The sequence below is a fragment of the Ovis aries genome, chromosome 21 (assembly GCF_016772045.2).
Source record: "Ovis aries strain OAR_USU_Benz2616 breed Rambouillet chromosome 21, ARS-UI_Ramb_v3.0, whole genome shotgun sequence".
Lineage (NCBI taxonomy): Eukaryota > Metazoa > Chordata > Mammalia > Artiodactyla > Bovidae > Ovis > Ovis aries.
Genome location: NC_056074.1, coordinates 31,632,456 through 31,655,172, shown reverse-complemented (window position 1 = coordinate 31,655,172; position 22,717 = coordinate 31,632,456). Strand labels below are relative to the sequence as shown.

At 41.5% G+C, this 22,717-nt stretch overlaps 1 protein-coding gene across 3 annotated transcripts in view; it reads right to left on the bottom strand.

Annotated features, from left to right (window-relative positions):
• Positions 1-22,717, bottom strand: part of OPCML (opioid binding protein/cell adhesion molecule like) — a 1,044,992-nt gene that overhangs the window by 246,880 nt on the left and 775,395 nt on the right. The gene's annotated exons all lie outside the window — the stretch shown is intronic.

Genomic DNA, 22,717 nt, shown 5'->3' with positions numbered 1-22,717 from the left:
ATCTCTGTATGAGCCATTCACACACACACACACACACACACACGCACACACACACACACACACACAAGATCCACAGGTCCTCTATTTGTATTTTTTAATTCACTGCTTTCATTTTGACAACAGACAAATATCACATGTGCGTGTGGTAGATGTGGTCTGACCACAGGTAGATTTCAGTGCTTGGACTTGCATCTGTTAATACAGGGGCATCCGTGAGCATTTCCATTGTCTAAGGCTGATGAGAAGCGCAGAAGGTGGACTCCCAGCATCACCAAGTTGTCCCTGCCAAGAAAAGTGGCTCAAAACCAACTGATAGGGAGTCCCCAGAGTTGGAGTGATGACCAAGGAAAACTTGGTCATCAAGGCTCATGGGCTGAAGTCAAGAGGTATCCTTACAGACATTGGTACCACATTCGTAGGCAACAAGGAAATTAATTTTAATAAGGCATCATCAGCTCCACTGATGCTGAAAACTTTAAATGATTTATGTATATGTATGATCTATAATTCTATTGTTTTTTTCTTTTCTTTTGACCAGGCTACGTGGCATGTGGGATTTTAATTCCCCAATCAGGGATCGGACCTGCACATCGGAAGTGCACAGTCTTAACCGCTGGACCACCAGAAGAGTCCCTGATCTATAATTTTAGATTTTTGAGTCATAGAAGGGTATAGGGTGAAGGCATTAATATCTAGTTTAATGATTTTATGTACATAAGATTTTTAAAATAATATTACCACTGGGAATCCCGGGTCATCTTGTCTCTGCCTACCCTGTCCCTTGCTAAAGAGTGACCTTTCAGAAAGCCGTCAAGAAATGCTGAAAAAGGTAAAAGGATTGAATGTTAAAACCTAAAACGTATTTCTTTGAATTTCATTTTTAAATTTACTCATGATATCATTTTTTGGCTTTGTTTTGTCAATTGCCTCTTTTTTTATAAATTGAAAGTTAACTGGATTTCAGTTAAAAATCTTATATGGATCATAATAAATTAATAATGCTATCAAAAAATGGGAAGAAGGTCATCTTGTTTTAGAGAATTCAAGGGTCAATAATAACTGAATGTTTTAAAGGGAGAGGGGAAGAAAAACTACAGTATTTCTAGACCAGTTCCCAAGGTATGCTTAATTGCACAAAGCTGTTCTCTTAGGAAGCTTTAACTACTCAGTTGTTTCCTGAGTTACAAATCCAGTCAGGCCGAGAACATCAACAAGAACCCTAAGTTACCTAAGGGGAAACTTCACAAAATTCAGAGACAGTCATAACTCCGTAGAGCTAATATTTGCTGCTAGGGTCTGTTGGAGGATATACATGACAGCTTCCACAGAAGCATGGGGCAGGGTCAGAGCTGCTTAGAGAGGGACTTCAGGAGTGCAAGACATTGACTTTGAAGGTTGCCAGACACACGGCATCCTCAGATGGCTCCTAATTGGAGGATGGTGTATTCTGGAGTCACATTAATGCCTAGAAAGGGTGTGCATGTCTTACATGCGCATGTGTGTAGGTGGGGGAGGAATGCTATGCAGAGAAAAGTGGGAAACATATGCGAAGGCACGCAAGGATGAGTGTCCTGGAGGAATTGGAGTCTTTGAAACAAAACCAAGGAAGGTGCGGGCTGTCCTGAACACGATGTCACCTGAAGCAGTAAATCAGCCACAGGATAATGGTGTGCGGGGTTTCGGGCTGTGACCGATGATGGATGAGTCCATCAAGACAGTGCTTTCTGTGTCCTGAAGCGGCAAGTGAACTTCCCATCCCCTCAGGCTCTGCCGGAAGGCCGGGAAAAAGGAGGGCAGAGTCTCTAGTGCAGGAAGGAAAAGGAAAAGAGTGATTGCATTGAAAGGTGGCTTCACAAAGGGAAGTCACTTACAACCACGGAAGAGGGGCTGTGGGCAGGGCTGTGGGAGGAGGGAGACAGGAGGAGGACTCCTATCGCAGGAAGGAAGGTGCAGCCCCAGGGCCTAAACACAGCTGAGAGGGGAGGACTGTCAGGAGAAAGCTCTGTTCCAGGTGATGGGTGGCTGAGCTGGTCTCTTTCCAGACTTCAAGTCACTGTGCGTGCCCAGGTGTGCTGGGACGATGCCTTCCTAGTTTCCTGAGGGGGCAGAGGCAAGGACTAAATAAAACTAACAACCAAAGCCATCACAGATCCCTGCCCTCAAGATTTTACACTCCTAGGGGAATGATAGAACAGAAGAGCATTGAGAAGACCCCGACCCCACTCATGGAGACGACCAAAAGTGTAGATCATCTGTGTGTTGAACAGACATTTATTCAGCACCTACTAATTGTCAGACACACCACTAGGAGCATCTCAAGAGATTGAGCAGGGTCGCTGCCTCTACCCTTTTGGTATTTCTGCATTTGCGGGATTAATGTGCAATCAACAGCCTTCAGAATCCCTGAATCTGCTCAAACTGAGCCGAGGTGACCACTAGGATGGCCGCCACAGGCAATGGCATGGGAAATCTTACTCCAGAGATATGGTAGTAGACAGGCCTTCTGAGGACATGGTAATCTAAGACAGAAAACTGAAACCAATCGTCAGGCACAGGTGTTGGCGACAGAGAGCATTTTAGAGAGAGGACAAGGCAGGTATGCAGGATCAGGGGTAGAAGTTGACTCAGGAAAGGAACAGAATGGAACCCAGAGGGGACCAAGCAAGGCGAATGGGGAAAAGGGTAGATTCCAGGAGGCTGGGAGCGGAGTGGATGCAACGTGACAAGTCTGTGTTTTAGACTGGGTGTAATGGAGCATTCCCTGAGTAGGTTCGGGTAAACACATGCCATGGTGTAAATTATGCTTACAAGAATATACTGGAATTCTTTTGGAGACTGGATGGTAGGCAGTAGGACCACCAAGAGAGTCAAGTGTACCCTCATAGACAAGAGATAACATTCCTGTGACAAGAGGGTCTGAAGCTTAAGGAAGGGGTGGGGGAGGGGAGTGGATGACGGGGTGAGGTGTGAATGGGAGTGAAGGGCTGATGGCAGCATCTGTAGATGACACTTTCACGGATGTTTCAGCAAAGGCAGAAAGAGAAATAGAGCCACAAAAGTCATGGGGATCTCCAGAGTGTTGTTTGTTTAAGATTGGAAACACTGGGAATTCATTTGGTAAATATTTACTGAATACTTACTGGGTGCTAGGGCTTTTCAGATGTTTAAGTGCCCACCAGTTACCTGTGTGTGGTGTTGATTCACTAGGTCTGGGTGAGAACCAAACGCCTGCGTTTCTAACAAGCTCTGTGATCATTCTGATATGGGAGGGCTGGACTACACTTTGAGATGCCTGATGCTAACTAAGAACCTGAGTTGCCACTTTGAAGAAGACAAGGGCCAGCCTTCTTACATTAGGATAGGCACACATTATGATACTTAGTATGGAAGGGTATACTGATGAGATCAATCTTACTGAATAGGAGCAACTGATGATGCAGGAGACAGTGAATGACTCACAAAGAAACTGTTCTGTAAAGGGAAAGAGCGTGGAATCTAAAGCATGGGATGGAAGAGTGCTTCATTTTGTATCAGAAGAGAAGGAAAGAATAATAGCAACACAGATAGGTTTGTGGCTCTAGCCATGGGGAAACAAGGAGCTCCTGAGTGATGGTTTTTATCTTCTCCCAAGTAGAGGGCAGTGTTATAAATTGATGGTAAACAGGAGTAGGGGGGAGGAAGGTTGTTGCTGTTGTGCAGTTGCTCAGTTGTCTGACTCTTTGAGACCCCTTGGACTGCAGCATGCCAGGCTTTCCTGTCCTTCACTGTCTCCTGGAGCTTGCTCAGATTCATTTCCATTGAGTCAATGATGCCATACAACCGTCTTGTCCTCTGTCATCCCCTTCTCCTCCTGCCTTCAATCTTTCCCAGCATCAGGGTCTTTTCCAATGTGTTGGCTGTTCACATGAGGTGGCCAAAGTATTGGAGATTCATCTTCATCATCAGTCCTCCCAGTGAATATTCAGGGGAGGAAGGCAGATATAAGAAAAAGTGAAATAGCTTTTGCAGAAAAAGAGAGCAAGATTGCTAGGGATCTATGCTAGGATTCACAGGCCATGCTGAGGCCCTACTTAGAGTGCATGGCCAAGAATTTATAGCAACACTGCTCTGCCAGCTTTGAGAATATTCTCTAACCAAGAATATCTGCTCAGCTGCTAAGCTGCAGGCACAGAAAGCATGGATGGCTGGGTTTGTCCAGCACTGGAGAGTGCCAGATGGGCAAGGGAGAAGAAGCCAAGCATGAAAGGAATTGGAAAGTAATTGAGAGAAAGGATACAAGAAGACAGGGGCTCTGATGGATAGAGAGAACCCGGTGGGTTCTATGCACTGGAAACTTGAATGAGATCCTTGAGCAAATGAGCTGGCACGAAAGAGGCTGGCTGTGATGGAAAGCAGGAATACGTGGTGACCACACAGTAGTGGCCCTCGTCCACAGGGATTAAACCCATCCAGGGCCATCTAGACAGATCTTGAGAATCTTGAGAAGGATGGTGGGAGTCAAGCATTCTTTTTGAGCTTTGATGACTTAGCTGAATTGGGCCTTAAAGAGACAGTACATCATGGAGCTGAGGAGAGGGCCTCGGCTCAGATAGACAAGGGCTCCACTCCTGACCGACAGACGGCCTTAGGACAGGAACTTGGTTTATTCCCTCAGAACCTCCCCTCACCATCTGTGAAGTAGGAGGAACACATCTACCTCCTAGGGCCATCATGAGCCTGAACTAAGAAATACACAAGCCAGAATCAGAAGTGTACCTAAACACAGCACACATTGTTTAAAGAGAACCTGCTCTATTACTGTTGTCAGAGAGCTTGTTGCTGCATTTGGAAAAACGTAACTCAACTGCTAATACATGGGGGTGCATGTTAGTTTAACCAAGAGATCGTGGATCCATTGGCTTATAATTTCCCAAGGAGTTCTGAAGGCTTCTCTTTCTGTATTTTCACATAAAGAATGGAAGACATTAATAATAAAAGAATAAAAATAAAATTCATTTTTGTATCTTTAAAAAAAAAAAGAATGGAGTTTCATGGAGGGTGGTCTGCACGCACCCAGTTTCATAACAGGTTATTTTGCTCACAAATAGATTAGAGAGAAGGTGAGATCTACATTTTTACCAAAAAACTTGGCAGCTTGGTCCAGGGCTTTCCCAGTCCACTTATAAACTCTCTCACTTTTAAGATTTTCTTTCTTCCCCAAAATATCTTCCTGTTGAGAAGCAGTCTGCACTCAACTTGTGCAGAATTCTGCAGTGGGATTTCACTTCCCTCTAAGCTTTATTTTCTCAGCTAAAGCCATTGAGACAACTTTAACTTTGTATTTGTATCAGGCTTCATTCACAGCATGTTGACACAGTGGTTGATGGGCTGGTTTCTAGATTGATGACTGGTGGTAGGTAAAATGCTGTATTTCTAACAATACATAATTGAGAGATCCATCAATACGGCTGCGCACACCTGAAGGGGAGTCCCTGTTGGCCCGCAGGCCCCAACAGCTCAGGCTGTGGTGTCCTTGTCTTGGGCAGTCTCCCTGTATAAATAGGACAACCCTCATCCTAGAACCAGGTACCAAAACACCATCTCTCAAGCAGACTGAGGCACTGCTGGAATCAAATGCTAATCATGTAAGTGCAAAACAGAAAGGGATGATAGGGACAGGACCATAGTTGAAGGGAGTCCTTCAGGTCAGAGCTTCAGGGCTGCATGTTCAATTCCTTTAAGAGTGGTTTACCACACATGAGCTGCGGAACACCAAGGAAAAGTGACAGTTATTCTGAGGATCACATTCCCAACGCAAGGAGACCCTGTTAGCTGGTGAAACAGTGGTAAGGGTGCATCTCAGAGCAAATGAAGGACGAGCACAGGATTTAGCCAAGGGTCTCCCCACAGATCAATGCCCTGGCTAGTCATTGGTGGATGGTCACCTCACATCTGGAATCACAGGTGGTTTTGGAAAGCCTCCTTTGTCCCACATTTTTCCTTTGCAACTCGGTACTCTGTGATGACCCAGACGGGATGGGGAGGAGGGAATGTGGGAGGGAGAAGCAAGACAGAGGGGATATATGTATGCAAACAGCTGATCCACTCTGTTGTACAGCAGAAACGGATGCAGCATTGTAAAGCAATTATATTCCAACAAAATTTTTAAAAACATTTAAAGGAAGCATTATAGCATAAGGTCAAGCCATTTCAGAAACAGTGAGCCCTTGAGTAAAGAAGAAAAGCATCTTTCAAAGATAAGAATAAAGAAAGCCCCTCCTCTTCTACCATTCAGCCCCACATCTCTTGCCCCTGTGGTCCAGGCCACTGGTGCAGAATTCCAGGTGGGGCTGTAAAAAGGAGGCGCACGTTTGCTCTCAGCCCTGCCTCCCTGTCTCAGATGCCAGCTGCCTCAGGAACTGCCCAGTGGCTGGTTGAGGATGCCTAGAGAAGCCACCCAGAACAGTCCACCTTATTTATTCATCCCAGGCTCCCACTCCACTGTCCCTCCACTACATCCTGAACAGCTTTGAAACCCAGCCTCCCAATTTGTTCATTAGAGCTGGCAAAGATGAAATTAAAATGTTTCCCAAGCACCATTTTCATTCCATTCAGTAGATTATCCTGACATATTTACTCATGGCCACGTCTGTCTCAGTATCATCCATGGAAAAGTATAAATTAAAATTTTAAATTAAAAGCAGGGAGTCTGGGGACCTTGATTTCTTTTTGAAGAATGGAGCGAGTCAGCCACAGGCTCCCAGCATGAGTGTCGTGGGACCAAAGACTCCGGCACTGCAGAAATTACAGCCCATGGATTTCCCTGCACACACCTTCCCACATATAATACGAAGGATCATGGGATCCCGGAGTCAGGCAGAGCCTCAAAGGTCATTCTTCTTTCTGAAGAATTGGGCAAAAACAACACCATCCCCTTCTGGGCTCTCGTGAAAGTGATGAGCACTGATTTACTTATGAAACAAAAAATATGCTGAAAATTGATTAGCTTTTATCCTATCACTAGGGTTTCTGTGTAATATTCTGGTTAAGAGAGTCAATGTCTTAATAAGAGATACGTGAGTTCCAGTCACAGGTCTTTCATTTACTGACCCTTTGTGAGCACCAGATTTTCTCATTTATAAAACGGAAATGATATTTTAAAAATCACTGGTGGTGATAAATACTAAATAAACAATCCTTTTAATACTAGTATCATCACAATCTGAGAGCACAGTCAATAGTTAATATATTATTTACTTATAAATTATTTTATTTATTATCTATTATATATATAATAATAATCCTACATAAGATCGGGGCTTCTCTGGTGGGGTTCAGTGGTAAAGAACTTGCCTGCCAACACAGGAGACTTGGGTTCGATCCCTGGTCTGGGAAGATTCTCTGAAGAAGGAAATAGACACCCACTTCAGTATTCTTGCCTGGAAAACCTCATGGATGGAGGAGCCTGGCGGGCTCCAGTCCATGGAATCCCAAAGGGTCAGATACAACTTAGGAACTCAACAACAATAACAACATACATATTTCAATAATTATTCAAAATCAGAGAATAATGATAACCCAAACATTACAACAGTGTTGACCTTCCCTTCATGCTTATTTTCCAGTGCACACGTAGACCAGTTATAAAGCTTGGAAAATTAAGTAGGGGATCCATCTCTGGAGCCCCAGTCTATAGACCACACTGCCTGCAGTTTGAACTAGAGTTTATGTCTGTTCTTGTGAGCTTGGCTTCACAGGAGACTCTGAGGCCTATAAACTGACTTGATTCTTCCTGTGCCGCCCCAAACAGACTACACATCTGAACCAAACCTTATCAGTGTTTTAAAAATAAAGCTCTCATTAAGCAGACAGATGGGCAGGGACAGCTGGAAGAGGAGCGATGGCAAGTGATGCTTTTGCAGGAAGGCTCCTCAGCTCCCGCCAGCACTGCTCCTGCAGGATGGCAACCCGACCTGTTTAAAAATACATGTTATCTATTTTTAATAAGCCAATCATCTTCTCCAGAATAGTAACTTATTTTATATAGATTGTGCAAACCATTGCCCCTTAAAAAATAAAACAGAAAGCAGGCAAAATTCTGTCCTTGGGCCATGAGGGGCCCAGAGGGGAAGATTCCCTGGGGGCAAGAAAGTCACAGGGTTAGTTTTGCAAATATTTCCAGTTCAGGCCCAGGGGCTGCTCCTGTTAATTTATGTCACCGGTGGCTGGTCTGAGTGGACCAAGGCTTTCTCTGCTCCTGGACTCTCGATTGCCCACTGGGGACCAAGGAACAAGAAGACCGCATGGACACAGCCTGCATTTCTCCAGCCCTGCCCATCTCGTTGCACATGAGTAAGGGAAGAAACATGACGGCATAGTCACTGTTCCCATCGTGAGCCCAAGCGTCTGTGGCTCTGATCAGAGGTGATCTTCTCATGGAACTCTTTACTGAGAAGTCTTGGGAAGATACACCATGAAAATGCAATTATTCACCAAACATGGAGAGGCTGGGTTTCCCTATCATATATTTTACTTAAAAATGTTTTTTTAATTATTGGAGTGTAATTGATTTACAATGTTGTATTAGCCTTAGGTGTACAGCAAAGTGAGTCAGTTATACACAGATATATATATATATATATCTCCACTCTTTTTTTAAAAAGACTCTTTTCTCATATAGGCCATTAGGAGTATTGAATCATGCATTATAAACAAATAAATGAGCAGAGTAAGAGAGAGAGAGATAAAGAGGGAAGGAGAGAGTTCATGAGCAAAGAGGTGGAAGGAGGGAGGGAGGGAAAGAAAAGAAGATGAAAAAAAGAGGAAGAGAGAATCAACCTTTAGCTTGAATGAAAAATATAAAATTCCTACTTTTCAGGGGATGGATGCATCTTTTTAATTATGTTCTGTGCAGGTGAATACTGAAAATAATTATGCACTTCCTGAGCACACACTGACTACCAATTCCTGTCATCCTTTGACAATTCCTTTGTAACACTTCATCACCTGGTACCCAATAGACCTGCTGCCGGTGCTGTTAGTGCTTCATGCTGTCCTGACATCCATCAGTCTGTCTTCCCCAGCTCCTCCTCCCACGCACACCTCAAACGGCACAAGCCCTGGTCAGGCCACATGTCCAGAGAGGAAAGGCTCCCTCCACTCAGATAAACTGTGGGAGACCAAGCCGAGTCTGGATAAGTTAAGCCCTGGGGGATTCCAGCAGAGTGGAGAATTACTTCTGTCTCAGTTCATTATAATGAATAATAAAGAGACACTTACATGTGCTTTTGGGTAAATTATTCATCTTGTGCACTGAAGAATCAGGCCAGTAATACGTAAGGGAGACAGCTGGTGTGTCTGGGTTCCTATAAATACTCAAACTCCAGCATTTCCAAAGGCCCATTCCCTCCCCTCAAGAAAGACTGAAATGGCTGGTGGGGGAGGAGGGGGTGGTTCTTGGAGAGACCTTGGCACTCTCACTCTTTGTTCTGTGTGTGTGCAGCTCCTTGTAACTCGGAGGCTATTTCTAGCATGTTTGTTTTTTTCCTGTAGATCTAAGTCACTTACGCCACCTGAGGAGCCCAGCGGGACCTCCATGTGGCTTCTGCCACATCCTCAGTAGGTAATGGAAACAGTGAGACTTGCTTCCAAGCCAGGGTCCCTTCAGGACCCTCTACCCCCGTGCTCACCATGCTCCTGGTTCTGGTCCACTAAGGGTGGACCCGAGAGCCCAGAAGGAAGAGCACGCTCAGCTTGGTCCTCATGGCCTCCAGCTGGATATCATTCTCAAGTTCACACTCAGGATGGAACCCACTGTGACATTCTGAAACCCCACCCTCTGGAAGCTTCACCATCACACGTGTGTCCGGGAAGAAGGACATGGGATCAGCAAGCCCAGGGCATTAGATTCCATGCCTTTGAGAAACAGGAGATTTTGTTCTTTCTGGGTCTGCACTTGTCAAGTTTTAAAAATGAAATGTCCTAACTGTCATCTTCCCGTTGTTCCTTCTAATCACTCACACCTACTGGCAATAAGGTTGACGTTATTCACCTTAACATGTTATTCAGCTTGACTAAAATCATGACGCTTTGCACAAGACACTCGCCCCTCTTCCTCATTGAGTGGCACAGTCCTTCCTTACACGGGAGACAGTTAACTGTCTGTTCACATCTTTGTCTTGACCTCAGAGTATGGGGACAAGATGCAGAACTGAGGCTCACGAAGAAAACAGAACTAACGAAATGTGGGAACAGATGATAGTGGTGACAAAAAAGTATAACGTCTAGTCAGAAAATAAACCTGGGGGAGGGGGTGATCCTTGGACATCTGAAAATATCTACAGAATGGATCTCAAAACCCAGGGGAGAAACTGAGAGTACTTTGCAAACAGCAGGAATCAAGAACCTGAGATCTAGATGCCCCTCCTAGACAAGAGCTGATACACAATTAATCCACTAAAGGTTTACCAGCTCCATGCCTACTCTGATGGAGGGGAGGGAAAAGAGGGGGAGTCCTGTTTTACAAGGTGTGGGGGGTTGCTCCTAAAGAATTTAACAGAAAACCATATTCAGCTGCAGCCAATGGGTATCGGGACCCATGCTTCAGACAGGAAGGAACATTTGTCACCAACTATTTAGAACTCTACAGGGAGAAGTTTTCCATCTATATTTTCTCATCGTGTGATGACTTGTCAAAACAGCAATCTTAAAATTTCCCAGAAGCTGAATTGGGGCCAAACACTGAATAGTAACTAGACAGGACAGGAGCCCAGGAGTAGGGTCTCTGCATTTCTGTAAGGCTTTGCTCTCTCTTCCTTCCATCCTTCCCCCCTCCTTCCCTACCCTCCCCAGCCTCTACCTCCTTCTCTCTCTCAACCTTTAGCATTTTCCCCTCAAGCATTCCTGTATCTGCGCCGCCCACATTCTCCCCTTTTCCAATTGACCAGTATTATGAAAATCTATATTGTAGGCATGCAGGCGGTATGCGGGTGAAGAGACTTCTTCAAAGTGTTTAGATAAAGCAGACAAGCTCTTACAAAGCTAGATAATAAACCAGGCCAAGAGGTTTTCCCTTCAAGGAATCTAATTAAGAACAAAGGCAAACGTACATTAATATTCTCCTCAAGGCGTGGAATTCACCTCAGAAGAAATTTGATTGTTGCAAATCCAGAAGAGAAGCCTCAGTATCAGAGCAAAGAGGGAGAGAAGAGGTAGAGGGGGCTAGGGAGGTCTGTGGTCTCCACGTGGGTGGAACGGCCATTCTGGGAGCAGAAAGAGCGGAAATTCAAAAGCATCTGAAACAGGAAGCATTTGAATTTGCAGAAAGCTGAGCCAGGCCCGGCAGATGGCCTGGGAGGAAACCTGGCATCATCATTTGGGGCTGAACATTTTTGGCAGGGGGATGGCCCCAGTGAATAATAAGATTTAGTGTGTTTTGTATTGTTCAAATGGAAAATAGGTCAGTTCGAGTTGCTGATCTCTCAGCAGTCACTCCAAACCCACGCATAGACTCCAGGAGACCCGAGGTGGGGTCACGTTATAAAATAAACTTAATTTCAAAGACACCTTTGGGTAGCTTTGAGAGGTGAATATGGCTGCATTTTTCATTACTGGTTATTAAAATTTTGAGATCATAATACTTATGAGTAAAATCTTTCACTTTCTATAGAAGACTTCGGAAGCTTATGAACAGAATTTGTTAAACCAACAAGAAATTCATTCTAACATGGAGTAGTTGGGTTTTTGCAAGACCTTCTTACACTGAATTGATATCAGCCTTGAAAGGCCACCCACTGGTATCAGCTCTTCCACTTGGAACACAAGTCCAGTGCTTTTTCCCCATTATTCACTTTAAGTTGTCTAATTTTGAGGTTGGGCTTTTCTACTTTGCAGGTTTCAATAACCAACCTTCCATCCATCCACTCCCATGTAAAAACAACCCTCTCCAAGAAGAGTGGGAGTCTCGGAAGGTGAGTCCCATTAGGACATGACTAGCAGGTACAGCTAAGTGGTTTGATTTTTGCCATGACTAGAATATGTCATAGAAATATGACAATATATTGCTGTTGTTTAGCCATGCCCATCTTTTGTGAACCCATGGATATGCATGTGCTTTGAGCCAATGCTTTACCATCTATATCTACAAGATACAAACTTAGCTGCCTATATGGAAGATTTCACCCTGACAAGTTACAAAATGCTAAGTGGTACACAGACACATACCATAAATATATAACATATACCTCAAATTTCATCCCCACCTACATTTAGTTGTATCAGTTCAATTCAGTTCAGTTGCTCAGTCATGTCCAACTCTCTGCGACCCCATGAATCACAGCATGCCAGGCCTCCCTGTTCATCACCAACTCCTGGAGTGTATAGGTAAATGCATTATGCCTAAAAAGGATGCTTCAACCCTTACTTCCATTCAGAGTCACACTGAAGGTTGTAGCCAGGGCAGTTATGCAAGAAAATGATATAAAATGCATCCAGATTGGAAAGGAAGAATTAAAACTATCTCCCTAGGGATGACATGATCTTGTATATAGACAATTCTAAGGACTCCACTAAAAAAAAAAAAAAAGAATTAATAAAGTTTAGCTGGATTTCAGACTACAAGGTCAATAAATAAAAATCAGGGACTGCTTTGACTTTGCTTATGGGTGTATATGTGTATATTCCATTATTTTAATTATTATTTGCCTGATTTTATAACTGCCATTTGTCTGGGGTTCCTCTTTAGTTTTTCGTTTTTGGGTATTTGTTTTAATCTCACTTAATGCTATAATAAACCACTTGTTGAATCTTCATTCCTGATCAGAGATCAAGCCCTGAGCCTTTGGAGTGGGAGCACTGATTCCAAGATCCTAGACTACCAGAGAACTAACCCTAGGGAGTATCAAATAGTGAGAGCCCACACAAAGGAAACCACTTGAATACAAGACTCAGCATCACTGAATCACCATCTAAACAACACACAACAAAAGTAAAAACCCAATCATCAGCAGACAGGATTACCACCTCAGCCTTGCCCAACAGAGGAAAAACAAACAAACAAAACTCACCGCAAATCTCACCTTATACACAAACCACTGGACCAACCTTAGGAGGGCAGAAACTGAAAGAAATAAAGAATTCAGCTTTGAAGCCTGGGAAAAGGAGACCTCAAATACAATAAACTAAAATAATAATAATAATAGTAATGAAAAGGCAGAGAAATACTGCACAAATGAAGGAACAAACCAGAAACACAGAAGTCCAAATAAATGAAGAGGAAATAGGCAAACTACCTGAAAAAGAATTCAGAATAATGATAGTAAAGATAACAAAAACCTTGAAAACAAAATGGAGTAAATGCAAGAATCAATTAACAAAGACCTAGAAGAATTAAAGAATAAACATACAGAGACAAACAGCACAATTACTGAAATTAAAAATACTCTAGAAGGAATCAATAGCAGAATAGCTGATGCAGAAGAATGAATCAGTGAGCTGGAAGACAAAATGGTAGAAATAACTTCTGAAGAGCAGAATAAAGTGAAAAAGAATGAAAAGAACTGAGGATAGTCTCAGACCTCTGGGACAATATCAAAAGCACAAACATTTGAACTATAGGGGTCCCAGAAGAAGAAGAGAAAAAGAAAGGGTATGAAAAAAGTTTTTGAAGAAATTATAGTTGAAAAGTTCCCCAACGTGGAAAAGGAAATATTCAATCAAGTCCAAGAGGCACAAAGATCCCCATACAGGATAAACCCAAGGAGAAACACTCCAAGACACATACTAATCAAACTAACAAAGATAAAACACAAAGAATATTAAAAGCAGCCAGGACAACAAGCAACATACAAGGGAAACCCCATATGCTTAACAGCTGATCTTTCAGCAGAAACTCTGCAGGCCAGAAGGAAATGTAAGGATATAAAGTGCTGAAAGGGAAAAATCTACAACCAAGATTACTGTACCTGGCAAGGATCTCATTCAAAACTGATGGAGAAATTAAAAAATTTTCAGACAAGCAAAAGTTAAGAGAATTCAGTATCAACAAACCAGCTTTACAACAAATGTTAAAGGGACTTATATAGTCAATAAATACAACAGAAGAAAAAAGATCTACAAAAATCAACCCCAAACAATTAAGAAAGTGGCAATAGGAATATATATATATATATATGTATATATATATATAGGAATTATTTATATATATATTTATAAAAATAATTGCCTTAAATGTAAATGGATTAAGTGCTCCAACCAAAAGACGCAGACTGGCTGAATGGATAGAAAAAAAACAAGACCCATATATATGCTGTCTATAAGAAACCCACTTCAAACCTAAAGACACATATAGACTGAAAGTGAGAGGATGGAAAAATATATTCCACGAAAATGGGAAACAAAAGAAAGCTGGAGTAGCAGTCCTCATATCAGACAAAGTAAAGAAAGAAAGATTGAATGTGAAGTCACTCAGTTGTGTCTAAGTCTTTGCAACCCCATGGACTGCAGCCTAACAGGCTTCTCCATCCATGGGATTCTCCAGGCAAGAATACTGGAGTGGGTTGCCATTTCCTTCTCCAGGAGATCTTCCTGACCCAGGGATTGAACCCAGGTCTCCCGCATTGTAGGCAGACTCTTTACTGTCTGAGCCACCAGGGAAGTTACCTTAAAATAAAGAATATTACAAGAGATAACAAAGGACACTACATAATGATCAAGGGATCAATCCAAGAGGAAGACAGAACAATTGTAAATATCTATGCACCCAACATAGGAGCACCTCAATACATAAGGCAAACACTAACAGACATAAAAGGAGAAATTGACAACAACACAGTAACAGTAGGAGATTTTAACACCCCACTGACACTAATGGACATATCATTAAAACAGAAAATAAGGAAACACAGGTCTTAAATGATACATTAGATGAGATGGATCTCATCGATATCTTCAGGACACTCTATCCAAATGCAGAAGAATACACCTTCTTAAGTGCACATGGAACATCCTCCAGGATAGACCACATCTTGGGTCAAAAAACAAACCTCAGTAAAATTAACAAAACTGAAATTGCATCAAGCATCTTCTCTGACAACAACACTATGAAACTAGATATCAATTAGAAGAAAAAAACAAAACTGTAAGAAACACGAACACACGGAGATTAATCAACACATTTCTAAATAACCAACAGGTTAGTGAAGAGATCAAAGGGGAAATCAAAAAATCTCTAGAAACAAATGATAATGAAAACACAACAACTCAAAACCTATGAGATGCAGCAAAAACCATTCTAATAGGGAAGTTTATAATGATACACTCCTCCCTCAAGAAACAAGAAAAACATCGAATAGACAACTTAAATTTACACCTAAAACAACTGGAAAAGGAAGAACAAAAAAACCACCAAAATTAGTAGAAGGAAAGAAATCTTAAAGATCTGAGCAGAAATAAATGAAAAAGAAATTAAAGAAACAATAATAAAGATTAATAAAACTGAAAGCTGGTTCTTAAAGAAGATAAACAAAGTTGACAAATCTTTAGCCAGATTCATCAAGAAAAAAAGAGAGAAGAACCAAATCAACAAAATTAGAAATGAAAAAGGAGAGGTTACAACGGACAATGCAGAAATACAAAGGATTATAAGAGACTATTATGAAAAACTATATGGCAATAAAATGGATAACCTGGAAGAAGTGGACAGATTCTTAGAATAAGTTCAATCTTCCAAGACTGAACCAGGAAGAAATAAACTATGAACAACACAATTACAAGCACTGAAATTGAAGCTGTGATCAAAAATCTCCCAGAAAACAAAAGCCCAAGGCCAGATTGCATCACAGGAGAATTCTACCAAACATTTGCTGCTGCTGCTGCTGCTAAGTCACTTCAGTAGTGTCCAACTCTGTGCGACCCCAAAGACGTCAGCCCACCAGGCTCCCCTGCATTTAGAGAAGAGCTAATGCCTATCCTTCTAAAACTCTTTCAAAAAATTGCAGAGGAAGGAACTTTTTCAAACTCATCCTACGAGGCCAACATCACCCTGATAACAAAACCAAAGACAACACAAAAAGAGAAAACTACAGGCCAATATCACTGATGAACATAGATGTAAAAATCCTCAACAAAATTTTAGCAAACAGAAATCAGCAGCACATCAAAAAGCTCATACAACATGATCAAGTTGGCTTTATTCCAGGGATGCAAGGATTCTTTGATATATGCAAATCAATCAATGTGATACACCCTATTAACAAATTGAAAGATAAAAACCATATGATAATCTCAATAGATGCAGAAAATTTGACAAAGTTCAACACCTATTTGTGATTAAAACTCTTCAAAACATGGGCATAGAAGGAACATACCTCAACATGGTAAAGGCCATATATGATAAGCCTACAGCAAACATTATTTTCAAGTGTGAAAAACTGAAAGCATTCCCCCTACAATTAGGAACAAGACAAAGGTGTCCACTTTCACCAATATTATTCAACATTGCTCTGGAAGTCCTAGCCACAGCAATCAGGGAAGAAAAAGAAATAAAAGGAATCCAGATCAAAAAAGAAGTAAAGCTCTCACTGTTTGCAGATTACATGATACTGTACATAGAAAACCCTAAAGATAGTATCAGAAATTTACTAGAGTGAATCAGTGAATTTAGCAAAGTTGCAGGATACAAAATCAATACACAGAAATCATTTGCATTTCTATATACTGACAATGAAAAATCAGAAAGAGAAATTAAGGAATCAATCCCATTCACCATTGCAACAAAAACAATTAAATATCTAGGAATAAACTTAAAGGAGACAAATGAACTGTACACAGAAAATTATAAGACACTTAGGAAAGAAATCAAAGATGACATAAACAGAGAGATGTTCCATGTTTCTGAGTAGGAAGAATCAATTTTGCGAAAATGACTATACTACCAAAAGCAATCTACAGATTCAGTGTGATCCCTATCAAATTACCAATGATATTTTTCACAGAACTAGAACAAAAAATTTCACAATTCATATGGAAACACAAAAGACCCTGAATAGCAAAAGCAGTCTTGAGAAAGAAGAAGGGAGCTGGAGGAATCAACACCCTGACTTCAGATTATACTACAAAGCTACAGTCATCAAGACAGTAGGGTACTAGCACAAAAACAGAAATATAGACCAATAGAACAAGACAGAAAGCCCAGAAATAAACCCATGCACCTATGGGTACCTTATTTTTTACAAAGGTGGCAAGAATATACAATGGGGCAAAGACAGTCTCTTCAAAAAATGGTGCTGGGAAAACTGGACAGTCACATGTAAAAGAATGAAATCAGAACACTTCCTAACACCATACACAAAGATAAACTCAAAATGGATTAAAGACCTAAATGTAAGACCATAAATTATAAAACTCTTAGAAGACAACATAGGCAGAACACTTGATGACATAAATCAAAGCAAGATCCTATATGACCCACCTCCTAGAGTAATGGAAATAAAGACAAAAGTAAACAAGTGGGACCTGATTAAACATAAAAGCCTTTGCACAGCATAGAAAACTATAAGCAAGATGAAAAGACTACCCTTAGAATGGGAGAAAATAATAGCAAATGAAACAACTGACGAAGGATTAATTTCCAAAATATACAAGAAGCTCATATAACTCAATACCAGAAAAACAAACAACCCAATCAAAAAGCGGGAAAAGACCTAAATAGACATTTCTCCAAAGAAGACATACAGATGACTAACAAACACATGAAAGGATGCTCAATATTGCTCATTATTAGAGAAATGCAAATTGAAACTACAATGCGATATCACCTCACACCAGTCAGAATTCAGTTCAGTTCAGTTCAGTCGCTCAGTCGTGTCCGACTCTTTGCAACTCCATGAATCATAGCATGTCAGACCTCCCTGTCCCAGTCAGAATGGCCATCATCAAAAAGTCTAAAAATAATAAATGCTGGAGAGAGTGTGGAGAAAAGGGAATGCTCTTGCACTGCTGGTGGGAATGTAAATTGATACAGTCACTTTGGAAGACGGTATGGAGATTCCTTAAAAAAGCTAGGAATAAAGCCACCATATGACCCAGCGATTCCACTCACAGGCATATACCCTGAGGAAACCAAAATTGAACAAGATACATGTACCCCATTGTTCATTGCAGCACTATTTACAATAGCTAGAGCATGGAAGCAACCTCGATGTTCAACAACAGATGAATGGATAAAGAACATTAAAAGGAGCACATTTGAGTCAGTTTTAATGAGGTGGATGAACCTAGCACCTATTATACAGAGTGAAGTCAGAAAGAGAAAGAGAAATATTGTATTCTAGTGCATATATGCAAAATCTAGAAAAATGGTACTGAAAAATTTATTTGCAGGGCAGCAGTGGAGAAACAGACATAAAGAATAGACTTATGGACATGGGGAGAGGAGAAGGTGAGATGTATGGAGAGAGAAACATAGAAACTTACATTACTATATGTAAAATAGATAGCCAATGGGAATTTGTTGTATGGCTTAGGAAACTCAAACAGGGGCTCTGTATCAACTTAGAGGGGTGGGATGGGGAGGGAGATGGGAGGGAGGTTCAAAAGGGAGGAAATATATGGTGGCTCAGACGGTAAAGCATCTGTCTACAATGCGGGAGACCCAGGTTTGATCCCTGGGTTGGGAAGATCCCCTGGAGAAGTCAATGGCAACCCACTCCAGGACTATTGCCTGGGAAATCCCATGGACAGAGGAGCCTGGTAGGCTACAGTCCATGGGGTCGCAAAGAGTCGGACACGACTGAGCAACTTCACTTTCTTTCTTTCTTTCACTTTAAGGCTGATTAATGTTGAGGTTTGACAGAAAACAACAAAATCCTGTAAAGGAATTATCCTTCAAAAAATAAATTTTAAAAAAAACTTTAAAAATAGATAAATAAACACATTAAAAAAAAAATTCCAGCTGGTTTCTTCCCAGAAATTTTACCACCAATCCATAAGTTCATATGGAACTTTGAGGGGCTAAAAGTAGCCAAACAATCTTGAAAAAAAGGAGTAAAAGGTGTGAGGACTCACACCTCCCAATTTCAAAACTTGCTACAAGGCTATGGTAATCAAGACATGTCAATACTGGCACAGGGATACATATATGAAAAAATGAAATAGAATTGAGAATTCAGGAATGAACTGTCATGCATATGGTCAATCAATTTTTGACAAGAATGTTGAGACAACTGATTGAAGACAGTGGCGTTTCAACAAACACTGTTGGGATAACTGGACATTCTCAATGCAGTTGAACAAAGCTGGCCCCTATCTCACACCATATATACAAATTAACTCATACTGAATCAAGTGCTTGTCATTGTTATATAATCACAATCAAATATGAGTTACTGTTATAAAATGCTCAGGAGAAAACGGTGTAAAATTTTATGGCCTTGTACTAGGCAATGCTTCTTAGACATACTATCAAAAGCACAAACAACAAATAAAAAAGATAAATTTGACTTCATCAAAATTAAAAACTTTTGTACTTTAAAGAACACAATCATGAAAGGCGAAAGAAAACACACAGAAAAGGAGAAGACAGTTGCAAATCATGTATCTGAAAAGTGGCTTTTTTCTAGAATATGTAAAGAATGCTTACAACTCAACAAAAAGACAAACAACTCAATTTAAAAAATATATATATATATCTAAATAGACATTTCTCCAAAGAATATACAGGACTAGCCAATCGATACATGAAAAGAAGCCAGGAATCATTAGTCATTAAAAAAAGTGCTAATCAAAACCATAATGAGATACCACTGCATACCCTCTATGTTGGCTATCATTAAAAAGAGAAAAGAAAATAACTTGTGTTGGCAAGGATGTGGAGAAGTTAAAACCCTTGTGCACCACTGTTGGAAATGCAAAATGAGGCAGTTTCTTGCTTTGGAAATCAGCACCGCATCTCCTCAGGTTAGACATGAGTTAACATATGACCCAGCAATTCCATTAGGTATGTACCCAAGAGAAATGCAAACATCTGTCCACAGAGAACCCTGTACATGAATGTTCATGCGGCATTCTTCGTAACAGAGAAAAAGTAGAAACAACCTCCATGTCCATCAGATGTAGTATAATGCATATGACTCAGTCCTAAAGAGAATGGAGATCTGGCACCTACTCTAACATGACTGACCCTTAACAACTGAGGGATTGTGAATGCAGCAGGGGAAGGAGAGAGGCTAGGAGAAACTGAGAAAATAGCATTGATATACACACACACTATCATGTGTAAAATAGATAACTAGCAGGAAGCTGCTGTATAACACAAGGAGCCCAGTCTGGTGCTCTGTGACCACCTAGAGGGGTGGAATGGGCAAGGGGAGGCTCAAGAGGGAGGGGAGTAGGTATATATAATTATAAGTGATTCACGTTGATGTACAGCAGAGAGCACCACAACATTGTAAAGCAATTGTCCTCCAACTAAAAAATAATAATAATGGAAAGTGCTAAGTGAAAGAAGCCAGTGTCTAAAACCTGCCTATTATACGACTTCATTTATACAGAATGTCCACAATAGGCAAGTCTATAGAGACAGATGATAGCTTATCGGTTGTCTAGAGTTGGGAGGGAAGGTCAGGGAGACATGGGGTATGCCTGCTAATAGGTACGACACAGATTTGGGGGGGGTGAAAATATTCTGAAATTGTGTGGATAGTTACACAACTCTGTGAAAGTGAAAGTGAAGTCACTCATTCGTGTCCGACTCTTTGCGACCCCATGGACTGTAGTCCACCAGGCTCCGCTGTCGATGGGATTTTCCAGGTAATAGCCTGGAGTGGATTGCCATTTCCTTCTCCAGGGGATCTTGCCAACCCAGGGATCAAAAAGCGCTAAAGTGTACACTTTAAATGGGTGAACTGGTGTGTTGACTGATCTCAATAAAGCTGTAATTTAAAACGGGAGGCACGCTTAAATCACAAAGGAAGGATTATTCAGTGAGTTATCCTCATTGCTTTCTTAATTTGATCTTTAGGTCATCAAAATCCATTCTATGGCTGTAAACGTTTAAGTCTTACCCTAGGGAACTGTCTGGGGACATGGGAATGGGGATGGGAGTGGCACATCCTCAAAGAAGGATTATTTTAGCAGACATTTATTTTAGTAGAGAAAAGTTCACCCAAAATTCCAATTCTTCTGATTTTTCTTTTCTTTTGTGGATTCAAACTGCCTTGTAAACCCATGTGTATTTTAGAATGCACTGGGTCTGCATGCTGCAACCTCACAGGCATCCGGGGTAAATGTCAAGCTCTGTGAACCACTCTGCTTTATCCCAGAAGCTGAATGGCCATGATTAAGAAATTGTGTGATGGATACACCTGTTAAACCTCCCGTACTAGGGTTGGGCTGCAAATATTCCAATGACCCCAATCCAAGCTAATGCCCCCTTAGTATGGGGCTCTCTCATTAACCCACATCCTTCCAGGGAACCTGTATATTTCAGTTGTGATCTCCTCTGGGCAATTATCAGCATTGTCTGGTGCCAAAGAATGACACTCACAGGCAGGATTTCCTCCCCAAGAGGCAGAGAAATCAGTCCCTTTGCAAGGTGCTAAAGAGATACCCAGCCATGCAAGCAGCTGCTCCCTTTGCCCACGTAAAGACTGGCCCATTCACCTTCCTCAAGGCCAAAGGATACCAATTTCAGGTTCAGAAGGCTTGGAGAGACCAGGGCTGTGACTCACAAATGCATTCAGGTGAGAAGATGCATGAAGGACAGAGCCGGGGGCAGCTACGGCCGTGCCACCTCCACTCTAATTGTAACGATTCTTCCTTCTTAAATGCTAATTCTGAAGTTTTCCAAGGAATTATTTTACTTAGTGTCAACAATACAGATAGCATAGCTAATAGGCTTTTTATATTCCAGTGAAGAAGCTGGCCTGCGTCGGCTCTGGAGGCCTGTTAGCCAGGCCCCTGCCTGAATCACTCTGACAGGTGTGCCCAGCTTCATTAATGATATTGACAAGCTTCCTGAAAGTGAATGTGGACGATGATTCAGCAGTGCAGGTGGCCTACTTTCTCTCACATGCACTCTGCTTTCTCCTTCTCTGGGCCTGGAAACAGGGGCCACTAGGAGGCCTCTGCTTCCAGGCCAACATGGACCAGTCTGGCATTAGTGACTGTAGCTGTTCCATGAATTGCTAAATAATCTCCCAAACTAATGGGGATTCTATCACCTGGAAGGAAAGACAATTGGTGGGTATTTCCCAAACCCAAACGGCAGGGCAACCTGATCAGAAGCTGAAGGATGGTCCATCAAGTTTTGTTTTTTAATATGTATGTGTGTGTGTATTCAGTTGTTAAGACTGTCCAACTCTTTGTCAGCCCATGGATTGTAGCATACCAGGCTCCCCTGTCCTTCACTATTTCCCAGAGTTTGCTCAAATTCATGTCCATTGAGTTGGCCATTCAACCATTTCATCCTCTGCCACCCATTCTCCTTTTGCCTACTATCTTTCCCAGCATCAGGGTCTTTTCCATTCCGTCCAGCATCAGGTGGTCAAAGTATTGGCGCTTCAGCTTCACCATCAGTCTTTCCAACTGAATATTCAGGGTTGATTTTCTTTAGGATTGACTGCTTTGATTTCCTTGCAGTCCAAAGGACTCTCAAGAGTCTTTCCCAGCACCACAATTCAAGAAGACTCTTGAGAGGTTTGTGTTTTGTTTTGTTTTGGTTTTTTTGTAATATAGGAACATT